This window comes from Hoplias malabaricus, chromosome 9 (assembly GCF_029633855.1).
Source record: "Hoplias malabaricus isolate fHopMal1 chromosome 9, fHopMal1.hap1, whole genome shotgun sequence".
NCBI lineage: Eukaryota > Metazoa > Chordata > Actinopteri > Characiformes > Erythrinidae > Hoplias > Hoplias malabaricus.
In genome coordinates this window covers 35363297-35377701 of record NC_089808.1, presented here as the reverse complement: position 1 = coordinate 35377701, position 14405 = coordinate 35363297, and the positions used below count along the sequence as shown (strand labels likewise).

At 37.7% G+C, this 14405-nt stretch overlaps 2 long non-coding RNA genes across 2 annotated transcripts; both read right to left on the bottom strand.

Moving 5' to 3' along the window:
* Positions 1 to 2274: 2274 nt before the first annotated feature.
* On the bottom strand, positions 2275 to 6000 carry LOC136707724 (uncharacterized). The gene is made up of 5 exons (XR_010804237.1): positions 5815 to 6000; positions 5642 to 5668; positions 3727 to 3753; positions 2794 to 2972; positions 2275 to 2407 (listed from the first exon to the last, which is right to left on the bottom strand). It is a non-coding gene; the product is annotated as an uncharacterized lncRNA (long non-coding RNA).
* A 630-nt stretch (positions 6001 to 6630) lies between these two features.
* LOC136707376 (uncharacterized) lies at positions 6631 to 13597 on the bottom strand. Its single transcript, XR_010804214.1, has 5 exons — positions 13457 to 13597; positions 13285 to 13311; positions 10473 to 10499; positions 8177 to 8305; positions 6631 to 7893 (listed from the first exon to the last, which is right to left on the bottom strand). It is a non-coding gene; the product is annotated as an uncharacterized lncRNA (long non-coding RNA).
* Positions 13598 to 14405: the final 808 nt, after the last annotated feature.

Below are 14405 nucleotides of genomic sequence, written 5' to 3'. Positions count from 1 at the left end.
AACCCACACAGACACAGGGAGAACACACCACACTCCTCAATGACAGTCACCCGGAGGAAACCCACACAGACACAGGGAGAACACACCACACTCCTCACAGACAGTCACCCGGAGGAAACCCACACAGACACAGGGAGAACACACCACACTCCTCACAGACAGTCACCCGGAGTAAACCCACACAGACACAGGGAGAACACACCACACTCCTCACAGACAGTCACCCGGAGGAAACCCACACAGACACAGGGAGAACACACCACACTCCTCACAGACAGTCACCCGGAGGAAACCCACACAGACACAGGGAGAACACACCACACTCCTCACAGACAGTCACCCGGAGGAAACCCACACAGACACAGGGAGAACACACCACACTCCTCACAGACAGTCACCCGGAGGAAACCCACACAGACACAGGGAGAACACACCACACTCCTCACAGACAGTCACCCGGAGCAGGACTTGAACCCACAACCCAATGTGACTGCGACACTACCTGCTGCACCTCATTTGATTTCAATTCACTTTTTATTTATGAAATCACAGTGTCAGAAAGATATGGAAGGCCGTTTTATTAGAGTGTAGGTTGCAATCTCATTATTTTGAGAAAATTTCTCATTATATTGCGATAGTATCTCATTATATTGTGATACTAAGTCAATATATTGAGATACCATCTCATTGTTTTGAGATACTAATTTAATATTTTGAGATAGTATCTCATTATTTTGAGGTAGTAGGTCAATATATTGAGAAAGTATACAGCATTAGCATAGCAGTGGTCTTCACACTCATTTTAAAATGAAGATTACTGCAGTAAATGCTCATAATGAAGTGACTATCTCAAAGAAATTTTAGAGATTTCCCAAAACTGTATTAAAGTTGGTTAAACTGAAGTAAACTTAATTTGTGGCTTTCTGAAATCTGATAATTTTCAGCCTAGTTTTAGTCAGTGAGGTTAGGTTTTAGACAGTTAGGTTAGACAGTGTAAGAGGTTAGAATTGACAAAGGCAAAAGCAACATGCCATAATCAGGATTAAACCAGTTTGATGCTGAATTAATGACAGTTAAAAACTGGCACAAGTTTCCACAATCAGTGATGGTTTGGAGAGACATGTCATCTGCGGGTGTTGGTCCACTGTGTTATTTCAAGTCCAAAGTCAGAGCAGCCTTCTACCAAGACATTTTAGAGCACTTCATGCTTCCCTCTGCTGACAAGCTTTATGGAGATGCGGATTTCATTTTCCAGCAGGACTTGGCACCTGTCCACACTTCCTAAAATACCAATACCTGGATTCATAACCACAGTATCACTGAGCTTGATTGGCCAGCAAATTCAACTGACCTAAACCCCATTGAGAATTTGTGAAGTATTGTCAAGAGGAGGATGAGAGACACCAGACCCAACAATGCAGATAAGCTAAAGGTGGTTTTTAAAGCAACCTGGGCTTCAATAACACCTCAGCGGTGCCACAGGCTGATCACCTTCACGTCACGCATCAATGTACAGTAATTCTTGCAAAAGGAGCTCTGACTAATTATTGAGTTCATATACTGTACACTTTTAAGTTAGGTCAACATTAAAAGAAATACATGCTTGTAATATATCACTCTGTTTGTAATAAATCTATATTTAATTTTCACTTTTTGAATTGAATTACTGGATTAAATTAACTTCTTGATATTCTAATTTATTGCCCTGTGAAGGACTGGCGCCCCCTCCAGGGTGTATTCCCACCTTGCACCCAATGATTCCAGGTAGACTCTGGACCCACCCCGACCCTGAACTGGATAAGGGTTACAGATAATGAATGACTCAATGAATATTCTAATTTATTGAGATGCGTGTGTATATGTTGTGTTGTTTTGGAAATCTTCTAGGTTCAGACTCTGATGGATCTACAGTTTCTTGTGCTTCAGTACGGTCTTTAGTGTAATAAAGATTCACCATTTTTCATCATCAGTGAAGTTAATTCAAAATCAACATATTCATGACTTGGTGTAGGGGTCAGAGGAAGTGCATCTCTGTTGCGTGCAGAGATCCTCAAGAATTGAATACTGCTGTTCTAACATTTACCCAAATTTGTAAGAAAGTGTTATTAAATAAGAGGCTTTGGTTATTGTTGTATAATTGATTGTCCTAATGACAAGAATTTCTGTTCCATCCCACCATTCAGGTGAAAATTCCAGCTGCTTCGACCTACTTTAAAATTAACATACAATTACTGAAAGTGTATTTTAACTTCAGATCAAGAGTGTGCATGTGCTAATCATTTTTTTATTTCAATATGTAAATTTTATAACATTTACACATTTTTATGTTAAACTTTTTCATTCACTTTTGAAGACGATGCCGCTTTATCACTCTTCATTCTTTTTGGAATTGCATCGTTCCTTGTTCCTATAAGACACAAACCCAGATATTAGAAATCCTACCACTTCATAGCGATTCTTGCCCAAAATTTAAGAGACACCCTTTAATAAATATCAGTTAGTCAGCTTAAAAGGTCACAGCACTTCTCCATGCCCAAGCTTGGGTTAGAGCGTAAGAGTTATTTGGGACAAATGAGTGTTCAAAAATGAATCGCCCAACATCAGTCAGTACCTGGCCTCACTAACATTCAAACAATATTCAAACATCTAATGTAATGTCTTACAAAAAGCAGAGACTACAAATGGGGACAAATGGGGACAAATGTCTTTTTAAAGCAGTTGATTTTAGTGCTGTAAACATTGCTGAATGAGCAACTGACCTCAAATGTTACAAACAATTGTGTATATTAATACCTTTGAAAATTTATCTTCACGCATGTTTGTTTTCAGTTTTATAACATTTCATGTCATACAGACGATAGGAAATCTCCAGACGTATTGCTTTCATCAGATACTCCTGCCCAAAATTCAACTTCAGATTCTGATCCAGATCCATACAGTACATTATATTGTACTCCAGAAGGAATTGACCTCTGTTGGTTAAAGCAGAAAATAAATAAATACATCACAGTTTTTCTGCTGAACGCCTGAGTTCTCAGTTTTAAAGAATGGAGATGTGATGTAAATGACAGACTAACCCTAACCAAACAAAACATAGTCACAGCCTCTCCCTAAATTCTACAGAGATCACAAAGACCTTATGTTATCAGTACAGTTGATTTGAACTTGGAAAAATATTGGACTAAGACAACTTTCAATGTATAAAAAATATGACAGACCTCAGTAACACATTTAATAAAGCACAATAGATTCCAGTTAAACTAGGATTATGAAGTTAAAGAGCAGCACTTGGTTTTACACCCATTCATATAAGATCAATTAATTACAGTCTAAATTACAGTCTTCTGTTTTACCTGACATACAGAGAACTGTTCATAAGTCAGAAACCAGCCATTGGTCCATATAAAAATGATACATTTTCAGGAAATATTCCTGAGTTAGATGTAGGAAAATTACAGCCATTTCGTAGCAGCATTTAAACAAATCATCTCTGAGAAAAATAAGAAAATCAGACTCATGCCCCTCTTTTAATCTGAAACAATCCAAAGGTTTTTCTGTCCTTTCCTCCACTGTAGGAAAAACAAATCTGTTTCTGCTTTAGTTCATTTAAGTGAGGTTTGTTTTGCTAATTTTCCTTTATTATTTCCTTTTATTATATTTCCTGAATTCCTCTTCTTCCTTGTACAAAGAAATCAGAGAATGATAAAGATGCACAATGATACTTACGAATCCTACATTTGTGCCCCCTGTTTTCTTAAGAAACAGAGACATACAGCAAACAGTCAACACCTTTAAGCTTTAAGAGGTAAAATAAGCTTGTTACGTATTATAAAAATATAAACTTATATATATTTATGAGCATATAATATATTCTAGAGTATTTATTGAACAGTGATCCATATATATATATTAAATAAATGTATCACAAATGCTATTTAAAGTACAAATAAAAACTGGAGAACAACTTACATTTTCCTAAATTTCAAAGTCACTGCACGTCCCAGTTAAAATTTGTCATAACATTAATATAAGGGGTATATGTGAAGCATATTTCACAATTTCATATATTCTGTATCACAATAAAAAAGAAATATGTCAAATTTAAAAACAGCTGGGATCAACATTAGAAATGTAGAAATAGTAGCATGTAGTTTTAAAAATCATTATGAACTTTAGAGTTTATTGCTATGAATGTCTTCACCACAACTGTGCCCACAGAACATCACCCATATCTCACACTGATCTGGTTTGATTTTGTTCACACTTTTTCTGGTCCTTTTCACACTGTGGTAACTGTAGTCATAATTTTGTCTCCAGTAATCTTCCAGAGTGTATCTACTGGGGAAGATCAGGACTTAGGATTCATTCATTCATTCATTCGTTATCTGTAAGCGCTTATCCAGTTCAGGGTCACGGTGTGTCCAGAGCCTACCTGGAATCATTGGGCACAAGGGAGGAACACACCCTGGAGGGGGCGCCAGTCATTCACAGGGCAACACAGATACACACACACATTCACACCTACAGACACTTTTGAGTTGCCAATCCATCTACAAATGTAGAAAAAAAAACGTGTGTTTTTGGGCTGTGGGAGGAAACCGGAGCACCCGGAGGAAACCCACGCAGACACGGGGAGAACAGACCAACTCCTCACAGACAGTCACCCGGAGCGGGAATCAAACCCACAACCTCCAGGTACCTGGAGCTGTGTGACTGCGACACTACCTGCTGCGGCACCGTGCCACCCAGGACTTAGGATCAAGCAATTAAATTATTTAATAAGTTAATATTGGAAGTGTCATTTGAATCTTGCAGTATGATGAGGGACATTGTCTTGCGTAAAAATTTCTGGTAGATTGGAAGACATTCGCAGGTATAGAACCATAGATAAAAGCCGGAAAAATAAGTCCAGCTCTTTCTCAGGAAACAAATCCACAAATGATGACACTTGCTTCTCCAAACCTAAATGACTTATTCTCACACTGTAAGTTCAGTCTTTCCACAGTTAGACACTAAACATAATGTTCTCCAACTTTCAAAACTGAGATAAATGTTCTCTCATCAATAAAGTGAACACAAGATCAGTTCTCCTTCATTCACACAACATACTCCTGAGCAAACTCAGTCTGTAGCTGTTTGGTTCCATCCGCTGATGAGTGGCATTGTTACTGTGGAGCGGGTTTCCAGTCAGAAATCTCTCAAATGTCAAGACACTGTTTGACGTGAATGAATTTGCGTCATTGTAAACTATGCTCCTGGAGCAACCCATCTTCACTTACAGTGGCTGGAAAATATGTCCCTTCAACCTTCACCTGAAAAACCTGCTGTTGAAGGAATGCATTCAACTCGGAGCAGCTAAGAATGTTTTAAATATAGTACAGCTGGATAAACAGGTTTCATCGAATAATTATCAATAGTGTCCCAAAATATGACTATTAATTTCATATTTAATTTTTGTTTTTAATTATACTGTACCACAGAGTATTTTATATACAAAAAAATCACCTACTTCCTTCCTGTTCATGTTAGAATAATTGAACATTGGGATGGACAGAGACATGGAAGTTCAGCAAGACCTAAGTTGTTCACATTTTGTTCGGTACTGTATTTCTATTAAATAAAACAGTACATAGAATCTTACCCAATCATTTAAAGCACGAGGATCCCTCTTCATAACAAAGAGAAAGAAACAACTTTGTAAAGAGCAGCACTCACCACAAACATCACATCATTAGTTATTCTATTTAAAATCTCAAATATTTATAAGAGCACAAGAGAAAAATACTTTTTTTTGTAAAGGAATAATAATCATACCTGCTTTAACGGAATTACTGCAGCAAAGCAGAGGTGAACAGACAGGAAAATGACTCCTGCCAAACACATCAGTAAGTTGTGTTTCATTCTCACTCAGTGCTGTAGAAATGTGGAGTTGAGACTGAGATGCTGTTCAGAGAAAGGTGTGGAACTCGTGTGGAGAGTAAATCGCTGTGTCAATCATTTTCTTGAAGTTTTGGAGGCAGTGAAACAGCAAATAACATTCATTGTGTAAAGATCTAATCTAATATGTAGTTGTGTAATCTATAGCTGCAGCTTTGGAAAAAATATCCTGATAACACAAATGGAACAACAACAACAACAAAGAATATATATTGTATGTGTCAAACTTTGTATACAGGCCTTATCATCACTGACCAGCGGAATAAAGTGACATCCACTGTGACAACAATTAAGTCATACAAATAAACATTTTAAAATCTCCATAAGTCAAGAAATGAAGGGGGACACTGGGGCAGCTATGGTCATTCAATTCAATGTACTTTTTCATTTAGAGGTATTAATATTTCATTTTAATTTTGTTTACATTTATTCTCAAGTTTGATACAAAGTGCCACCTTACTTTCAGTGACCTCACCAGTCTCTATATTTGTGTTCTAAAATCTTCAGTTATTACTGAATCACAGTGTGTAGATGTTAATCGTTGGTTTATTTTAATCATTTTCTGTCAATCTTACAGCTTCTTCACATTTTTAACACATTACAATTTTTCCAATCTGAGTTTAATTCAGCATCAAACTGGTTTAATTCTGATTATGGCATGTTTTTTTTTTACCTTTATGAATTTTAACCTCTTACACTGTCTAACCTAACTTCAGTGACTAAAACTACGCTGAACATTATCAGCCTAATGAAGGTATCTCAAAGCTATGTTACAGATTTCTCAAGAAGGTATTAAAATTAGTTAAACTGTAGTAAATTAATTTGAGGCTGTCTGAAATCTGATAATGTTCAGCCTAGTTTTAGTCAGTGAAGTTAGGTTAGACAGTGTAAGAGGTTAGAATTCATAAAGGTAAAAAAAAAAACATGCCATAATCAGGATTAAACCAGTTTGATGCTGAATTAATGACAGTTGCACAATTTTCCACAATCAGTGATGGTTTGGAGGAACATGTCATCTGCTGTTGTTGGTCCACTGTGTTATATCAAGTCCAAAGGCTTCTATAACACCCCAGCAGTGCCACAGGCTGATCACCTTCATAGCACGCGGCAATGATGCAGTAATTCATGCAAAAGGAACCCTGATCAATTACTAAGTTCATATACTGTACATACTTTTAAGTAGGACAACATGACTTTGGGTTTTTCACTGGCTGTAAACCACAATGACCAACATTAAAAGAAATACACGCTTGTAATAAATCACTCTGTTTTTAATAAATCTATATTTTAATTTCACTTTTTGAATTGAATTACTGGATTAAAGTAACTTTTTGATATTCTAATTTATTGAGATGCGTGTGTATATGTTGTGTTGTTTTGGAAATCTTCTAGGTTCAGACTCTGATGGATCTATAGCTTCTTGTGCTTCAGTACGGTCTTTAGTGTAATAAAGATTCACCATTTTTCATCATCAGTGAAGTTAATTCAAAATCATTCATGGCTTGGTGTAGGGGTCAGAGGATTATCTTAGAAGATTTTTAGAAGATATTTAGAAGATTAGAAGACCCCATATTACAATCATAAAGATTTTCCTTAAGTTACGTGCTGCGATCCTCAAAGTTAAATACTGCTGTTCTAATATTTATCCAATTATGTAAGAAAGTGTTATTAAATAAGAGGCTTTGGTTATTGTTGTATAATTGATTGTCCTAATGACAAGAATTTCTGTTCCATCCCACCATTCAGGTGAAAATTCCAGCTGCTTCCGCCTACTTTAAAATCATTTTTACATACAATTACTGAAAGTATATAAAGCATGCGCTAATCATTGTTTTATTTCAATATGTAAACCTTAGAACATTTACACATTTTTATGTTAGACTTTTTCATTCACTTTTGAAGACGATGCCGCTTTATCACTCTTCATTCTTTTTGGAACTGCATCTTTCCTTGTTCCTATAAGAAACAAACCCAGATATTAGAAATCCTACCAGTTCATACCGATTCTTACCTGGCCTCACTAACATTCAAAGAATATTCAAACATCTAATGTAATGTCTTACAAAAAGCAGATACTACAAATGGGGACAAATGTCTTTTTAATACAGTTGATTTCAGTGCTATAAATAGTGCTGAAGGAGCAAGTGACCACAAATGTTAGAAACAGTTGTGTATATTAATAAATTTGAAAAATTGTCTTTTTTAATAACTTCATGCATGTTTCTTTTCAGTTTTATACCATTTCCTTTCATTCAGGTGACTGGAAATCTCCAGACATTTCATCAGATACTCCTGCCCAAAACGCAACTTCAGATCCTGATCCAGATCCATACAGTACATTATATTGTTCTTCAGGAGGAATAGGCAACTGTTGGTTAAAACAGAAAATAAATAAATACATCACAGCTTTTCTGCTGAACGCCTGAGTTCTCAGTTTTAAAGAAGGGTGATGTAATGCAAACGACAGACTAACCCTAACCAAACAAAACATAGTCACAGCCTCTCCCTAAATTCTACAGAGATCACAAAGACCTTGTGTTATCAGTACAGTTGATTTGAACTTGGAAAAATATTGGACTAAGACAACTTTCAATGTATAAAAAAATATGACAGACCTCAGTAACACATTTAATAAAGCACAATAGATTCCAGTTAAACTAGGATTATGAAGTTAAAGAACAGCACTTGGTTTTACACACATTCACATCAGATCAATTAATTACAGTCTAAATTACAGTCTTCTTTTTCACATGACATACAGAGAACTGTTCATAAGTCAGAAACCACCCATTGGTCCATATAAAAATGATACATTTTCAGGAAATATTCCTGAGTTAGCTGTAAGAAAACTACAGCCAATTCATAGCAGCACTTAAACATATCATCTCAGACTCATGTCCCTCTTCTAATCTGAAACAAAAAACAAAGGTTTTTCTGTCCTTTCCTCCACTGTAGGAAAAACAACTCTGTTTCTGCCTTAGTTCATTTACGTGACTCCTTGGCCGGAGTAGGGTTACTGGGGCCCCACCCTGGAGCCAGGCCTGGGGGACGGGCTTCTCGGCGAGCGCCTGGTGGTCAGACATTTACTCATGTGGTCCAGCTGGGCTCAGCCTGAAGGAACAACATGGGTCCACTCTTCCATGGGCCCACCATCTGTAGGAGCGGTAGTAATCTGGGTCTGGTGCATTTTAGATCGCGTGGCAGCTGAGGGCGTAATGTAACCTCTCTGGTGGGAAAGGAGCCTGAGCTGGTGAGCACGGTTGAAAGGTACCGGCTAGATATAGTTGGGCTCACCTCGACACACAGTATGGGCTCTGGAACCAATCTTCTTGAGAGGGACTGGATGCTCTTTCACTCTGGAGTTGCCCAGGATGAGAGGTGTAAGGCAGGAGTGGGCTTACTCATAGCCACTCGGCTTACTGCCTGTACGTTGGGGTTTACTCCAGTGGACGAGAGGGTAATTTACCTGCACCTTCGGGTTGGGGAAAGTGTGCTGACTGTTGTTTGTGCTTATGCACCGAACAGCAGTTCAGAGTATCTGGCCTTCTTGGGGACCCTAGAGGGGGTGCTGGAGAGTACTCATTCTGGGGACTCCATTGTTCTGCTGGAGGACCTCAATGCTGCTTTTTGCAGATGATGTGGTCTTGTTGGCTTCATCGAGCCTGGACCTCCAACTCTTGCTGGGCCAGTTTGCAGCCGAGTGTGAAGCGACAGGGATGAGAATCAGCACCTCCAAATCTGAGTCCATGGTACTCAGTCGGAAATGGGTTGGAAGTGAGATCCTGTCTCATGTGGAGGAGTTCAAATACCTTGGGGTCTTGTTTGCAAGTGAGGGAAAGATGGATTGGGAGATTAACAGGCAGATTGGTGCAGCATCCACAGTAATGTGGACTCTGCACCAGTCCGTTGTGGTAAAGAGAGAGTTGAGCAGAAAAGCAAAGCTCTCAATTTATCCGTTCAATCTACGTCCCAACCCATGGTCATGAGCTTGAGTAGTGACCGAAATTATGAGGTCGCGGGTACAAGCGGCTGAAATGAGTTTTCTCCGCAGGGTGTCTTGACTCTTCTCTCTCTCACTCCGGGAGAGACTCTGGGTGGAGCCACTACTCCTCCACGTTGAGAGGAGCCAGTTGAGGTGGTTCGGGCATCTGGTCTTGATGCTTCCTGGAGGCCTTTCTGGTGAGGTGTTCCGGGCATGTCCAACAGGGAGGAGGCCCCGGGAAGACCCAGAACACTCTGGAGAGACTTCATATCTCGACTGGCCTGGGAACGCCTCGGTATACCATCGGAGGAGCTGGAAGCAGTGGCAGGGGAGAGGGAGGTCTGGGTTTCTTTACTCGGTCTGCTTCCCCCGCAACCTGGACCCAGTGGATAATTAGCGGTGGATAATGTATGGATGGACGGATGGATGGATGGATAATTTAAGTGAGGTTTGTATTGCTAATTTTTCTTAAATTTTTGTTAAATTTGCTGAATTCTTCTACTTCCTTGTACAAAGAAATCAGAGAATGATAAAGATGCACAATGATACTTACGTCTCCCATAACTGTGCCCCCTTTAGCCTTAAGAAACAGAGACAAACAGCAAACAGTCAACACCTTCAAGTTTAAGAGGTAATATAAGCTTGTTACGTATTATAAAAATATAAACTTAGATATATTCATAAGCATATAATGTATTTCTCCAACAAGCACCAGAGTACTTATAAACTATTTATAAAATAGAACCATTGAACAATTGAACAATGATTCATATATACAGGGTAGGCCATTTATATAGATACACCTTAATAAAATGGGAATGGTTGGTGATATTAACTTCCTGTTTGTGGCACATTAGTATATGGGAGGGGGGAAACTTTTCAAGATGGGTGGTGACCATGGGGGCCATGTTGAAGTCAGCCATTTTGGATCCAACTTTTGTTTTTTTTTAAATGGGAAGAGGGTCATGTGACACATCAAAGCTATTGGGAATTTCACAAGAAAAACAATGGTGTGCTTCAACGTAACTTTATTATTTCATGAGTTATTTACAAGTTTCTGACCACTTATAAAATGTGTTAAAAGTGATGCTCATTGTGTTGGATTGTCAATGCAACACTCTTCTCCCACTCTTCACACACTGATAGCAACACCGCAGGAGAAATGCAAGCACAGGCTTCCAGTATCTGTAGTTTCAGGTGCTGCACATCTTGATGGTATGGTGTGGTATATGGGGTACAAAGATAGTGGGGCCATTCTTCATCAGTGGAAACCTCAAGGCCACTGGATATGCGAAATTGCTACATGACAAAGTGTTTTCCGTTTTATGCACCGAAGCTGGCACGTTCCCTGAGTTTTTAAAGCAAGATGGTGCACCACCACATTATGGGTGTCAGGTCTGAGCATTCCTAGATGAACAGTTTCCTGGAAAGTGGATTGGTTGTCGTGGGCCAGTTGAATGGCCCCCAAGGTCTCCCGATCTGACCCCCTTAGACTTTTATTTTTGTGGTCATCTGAAGGCAATTGTCTATGCTGTGAAGATACGAGATGTGCAGCACCTGAAACTACGGATACTGAAAGCTATCATATCATGTGCTAGCATTTCTCCTGTGGTGTTGCTATCAGTGTGTGAAGAGTGGGAGAAGAGGGTTGCATTGACAATTCAACACAATAGGCAGTACTTTGAACACATTTTAAAAGTGGTCAGAAACTTGTAAATAACTCATGAAAGAATAAAGCACACCATTGTTTTTCTTTTGAAATTCCCAATTTTTTTGATGTGTCACATGACCCTCTTCCCATTGAAAAAAACATAAGTTGGATCCAAAATGGCCGACTTTAAAATGGCCACCATGGTCACCACCCTTCTTGAAAAGTTTTCCCCCCTCCCATATACTAATGTGCCACAAACAGGAAGTTAATATCACCAACCATTCCCATTTTATTAAGGTGTATCCATATAAATGGCCCACCCTGCAGATAAATTAATCACAAATGCTATATAAAGTACATAAAAAAAAAACAAAAAAAAAAACTGGAGAACAACTTACTTTTTCTTAAATTTCAAAGTCACTGCACGTCCCAGTTCATATTTCTCATAACATTAATATAAGGGCTATGTGTGAGGCATATTTCATAATTTCAAATATTATAAATTTAATAACAGTGTAAATACACAGTAATAACAGTAACAGTAATAACAGTGTAAATAAACAGTAAATATACATTTAAAACAGCTGGGATCAATATTAGAAATGTGGATGTAGTTTTAAAATTAATTATGGACATTAGAGTTTATTGCTAAGAATGTCTTCACTACAACTGTGTCCACAGTACATCACCCAAATCTGATATCTCCGGTTTGATTTTGTTCACACTTTTTCTGGTCCTTTTCACACTGCGGTAACTATAATGGATTTCTTAGCCATAATTTTGTCTCCAATAATCCTCCAGAGTGTATCTACTGGGGCAGATCAGGACTTAGGGTCAGGCATTTAAATTATTTCAAAGTTAATAGTGGAAGTGTCATTTGAATTTTGCAGTGTGATGAGGGACATTGTCTTGCGTAAAAAGTGCTGGTAGATTGGGAGACATTCACAGGTATAGAATTATAAGTAAAGGCAGTAAAATAAGTCCAGCTCTTTCTCAGGAAACAAATCCACAAATGATGACACTTGCTTCTCCAAACCTAAATGACTTTTTCTCACACTAAGTTCAGTCTTTCCACAGTTAGACACTAAACATAATGTTCTCCAACTTTCAAAACTGAGATAAATGTTCTCTCATCAATAAAGTGAACACAAGATCAGTCCTCCTTCTTTCAGACAACATACTCCTGAGCAAACTTAGTCTGCAGCCGTTTGGTTCCATCCACTGATGAGTGGCTTTGTTACTGTGGAGTGAGTTTCCAGTCAGAAATCTCCCAAATGTCAAGACACTGTTTGACGTGAATGAATTAGTGTCATTGTAAATTATGCTCTTGGAACAACCCATCTTCATTTACAGTGGCTGGAAAATATGTCCCTTCAACCTTCACCTGAAAAATCTGCTGTTGAAGGAATGTATTCAACTCGGAGCAGCTAAGAATGTTTTAAATATAGTACAGCTGGATAAACAGGTTTCGTCCGATAATTATGGATAGTGTCCCAAAATTTGACTATTAATTTAATATTTAATTTTCTTTTTAATTATACTGTACCACAGAGTATTTTATATATAAACAAATCACCTACTTCCTTCCTGTTCATGTTAGAATAATTTAACATTGGGATGGACAGAGACATAGAAGTTCAGGAAGAACTAAGCTGTCTTCATATTTTGTTCTGTACTGTATTTTTATTAAAAAGAACAATACAGAGAATCTTACCCAATCAATTAAAGCACGAGGATCCCTCTTCATAACAAAGAGAAAGAAACAACTGTGTAAAGAGCAGCACTCACCACAAACATCACATCATTAGTTATTCTATTTAAAATCTCAAATATTTATAAGAGCACAAGAGAAAAATACTTTTTTTGTAAAGGAATAATAATCATACCTGCTTTAATGGAATTACTGCAGCAAAGCAGAGGTGAGCACATAGGAAAATGACTCCTGCCAAACACATCAGTAAGTTGTGTTTCATTCTCACTCGGTGCTGTAGAAATGTGGAGATGTGACTGAGATGCTGTTCAGAGAATGGTGTGGAACTTGTGAGAGTAAGTTGCTGTGTCAATCCTTTTTTTTTGAAGTTTTGGAGGCAGTGAAACAGCAAATAACATTATTCATTCTGTAAAGATCTAATCTAATATGTAGTTGTGTAATCTATAGCTGCAGCTTTGAAAAAAATATCCTGATAACAAAAAGAGAAACAACAATAACAACAACAAAGAATATATATTGTATGTGTCAAACTTTGTAAAACTTTTGAATAAAGTGACATCCCCTGTGACAGCAATTAAGTCATACAAATAAACCTTTTAAAATCTCCATAAGCCATGAAACGAAGGGGACACTGGGGCAGCTATGGTCATTCAATTCAATGTAATATCATTTTGAGGTATTAATATTTGATTTTAATTTTCTTTACATTTTTTCTCAGGTTTGATACAAAGTGCCACCTTACTTTCAGTGACCTCACCAGTCTCTATATTTGTGTTCTAAAATCTTCAGTTATTACTGAATCACAGTGTGTAGATTTTAATCATTTTCTGTCAATCTTACAGCTTCTTCACATTTTTAACACATTACAATGTTTCCAATCTGAGTTTAATTCAGCATCAAACTGGTTTAATTCTGATTATGGCATGTTTTTTTTTACCTTTATGAATTTTAACCTCTTACACTGTCTAACCTAACTTCACTGACTAAAACTACGCTGAACATTATCAGCCTAATGAATGTATCTCAAAGCTATGTTACAGATTTCTCAAGAAGGTATTAAAATTAGTTAAACTGTAGTAAATTAATTTGAAATCTGATAATGTTCAGCCTAGTTTTAGTCAGTG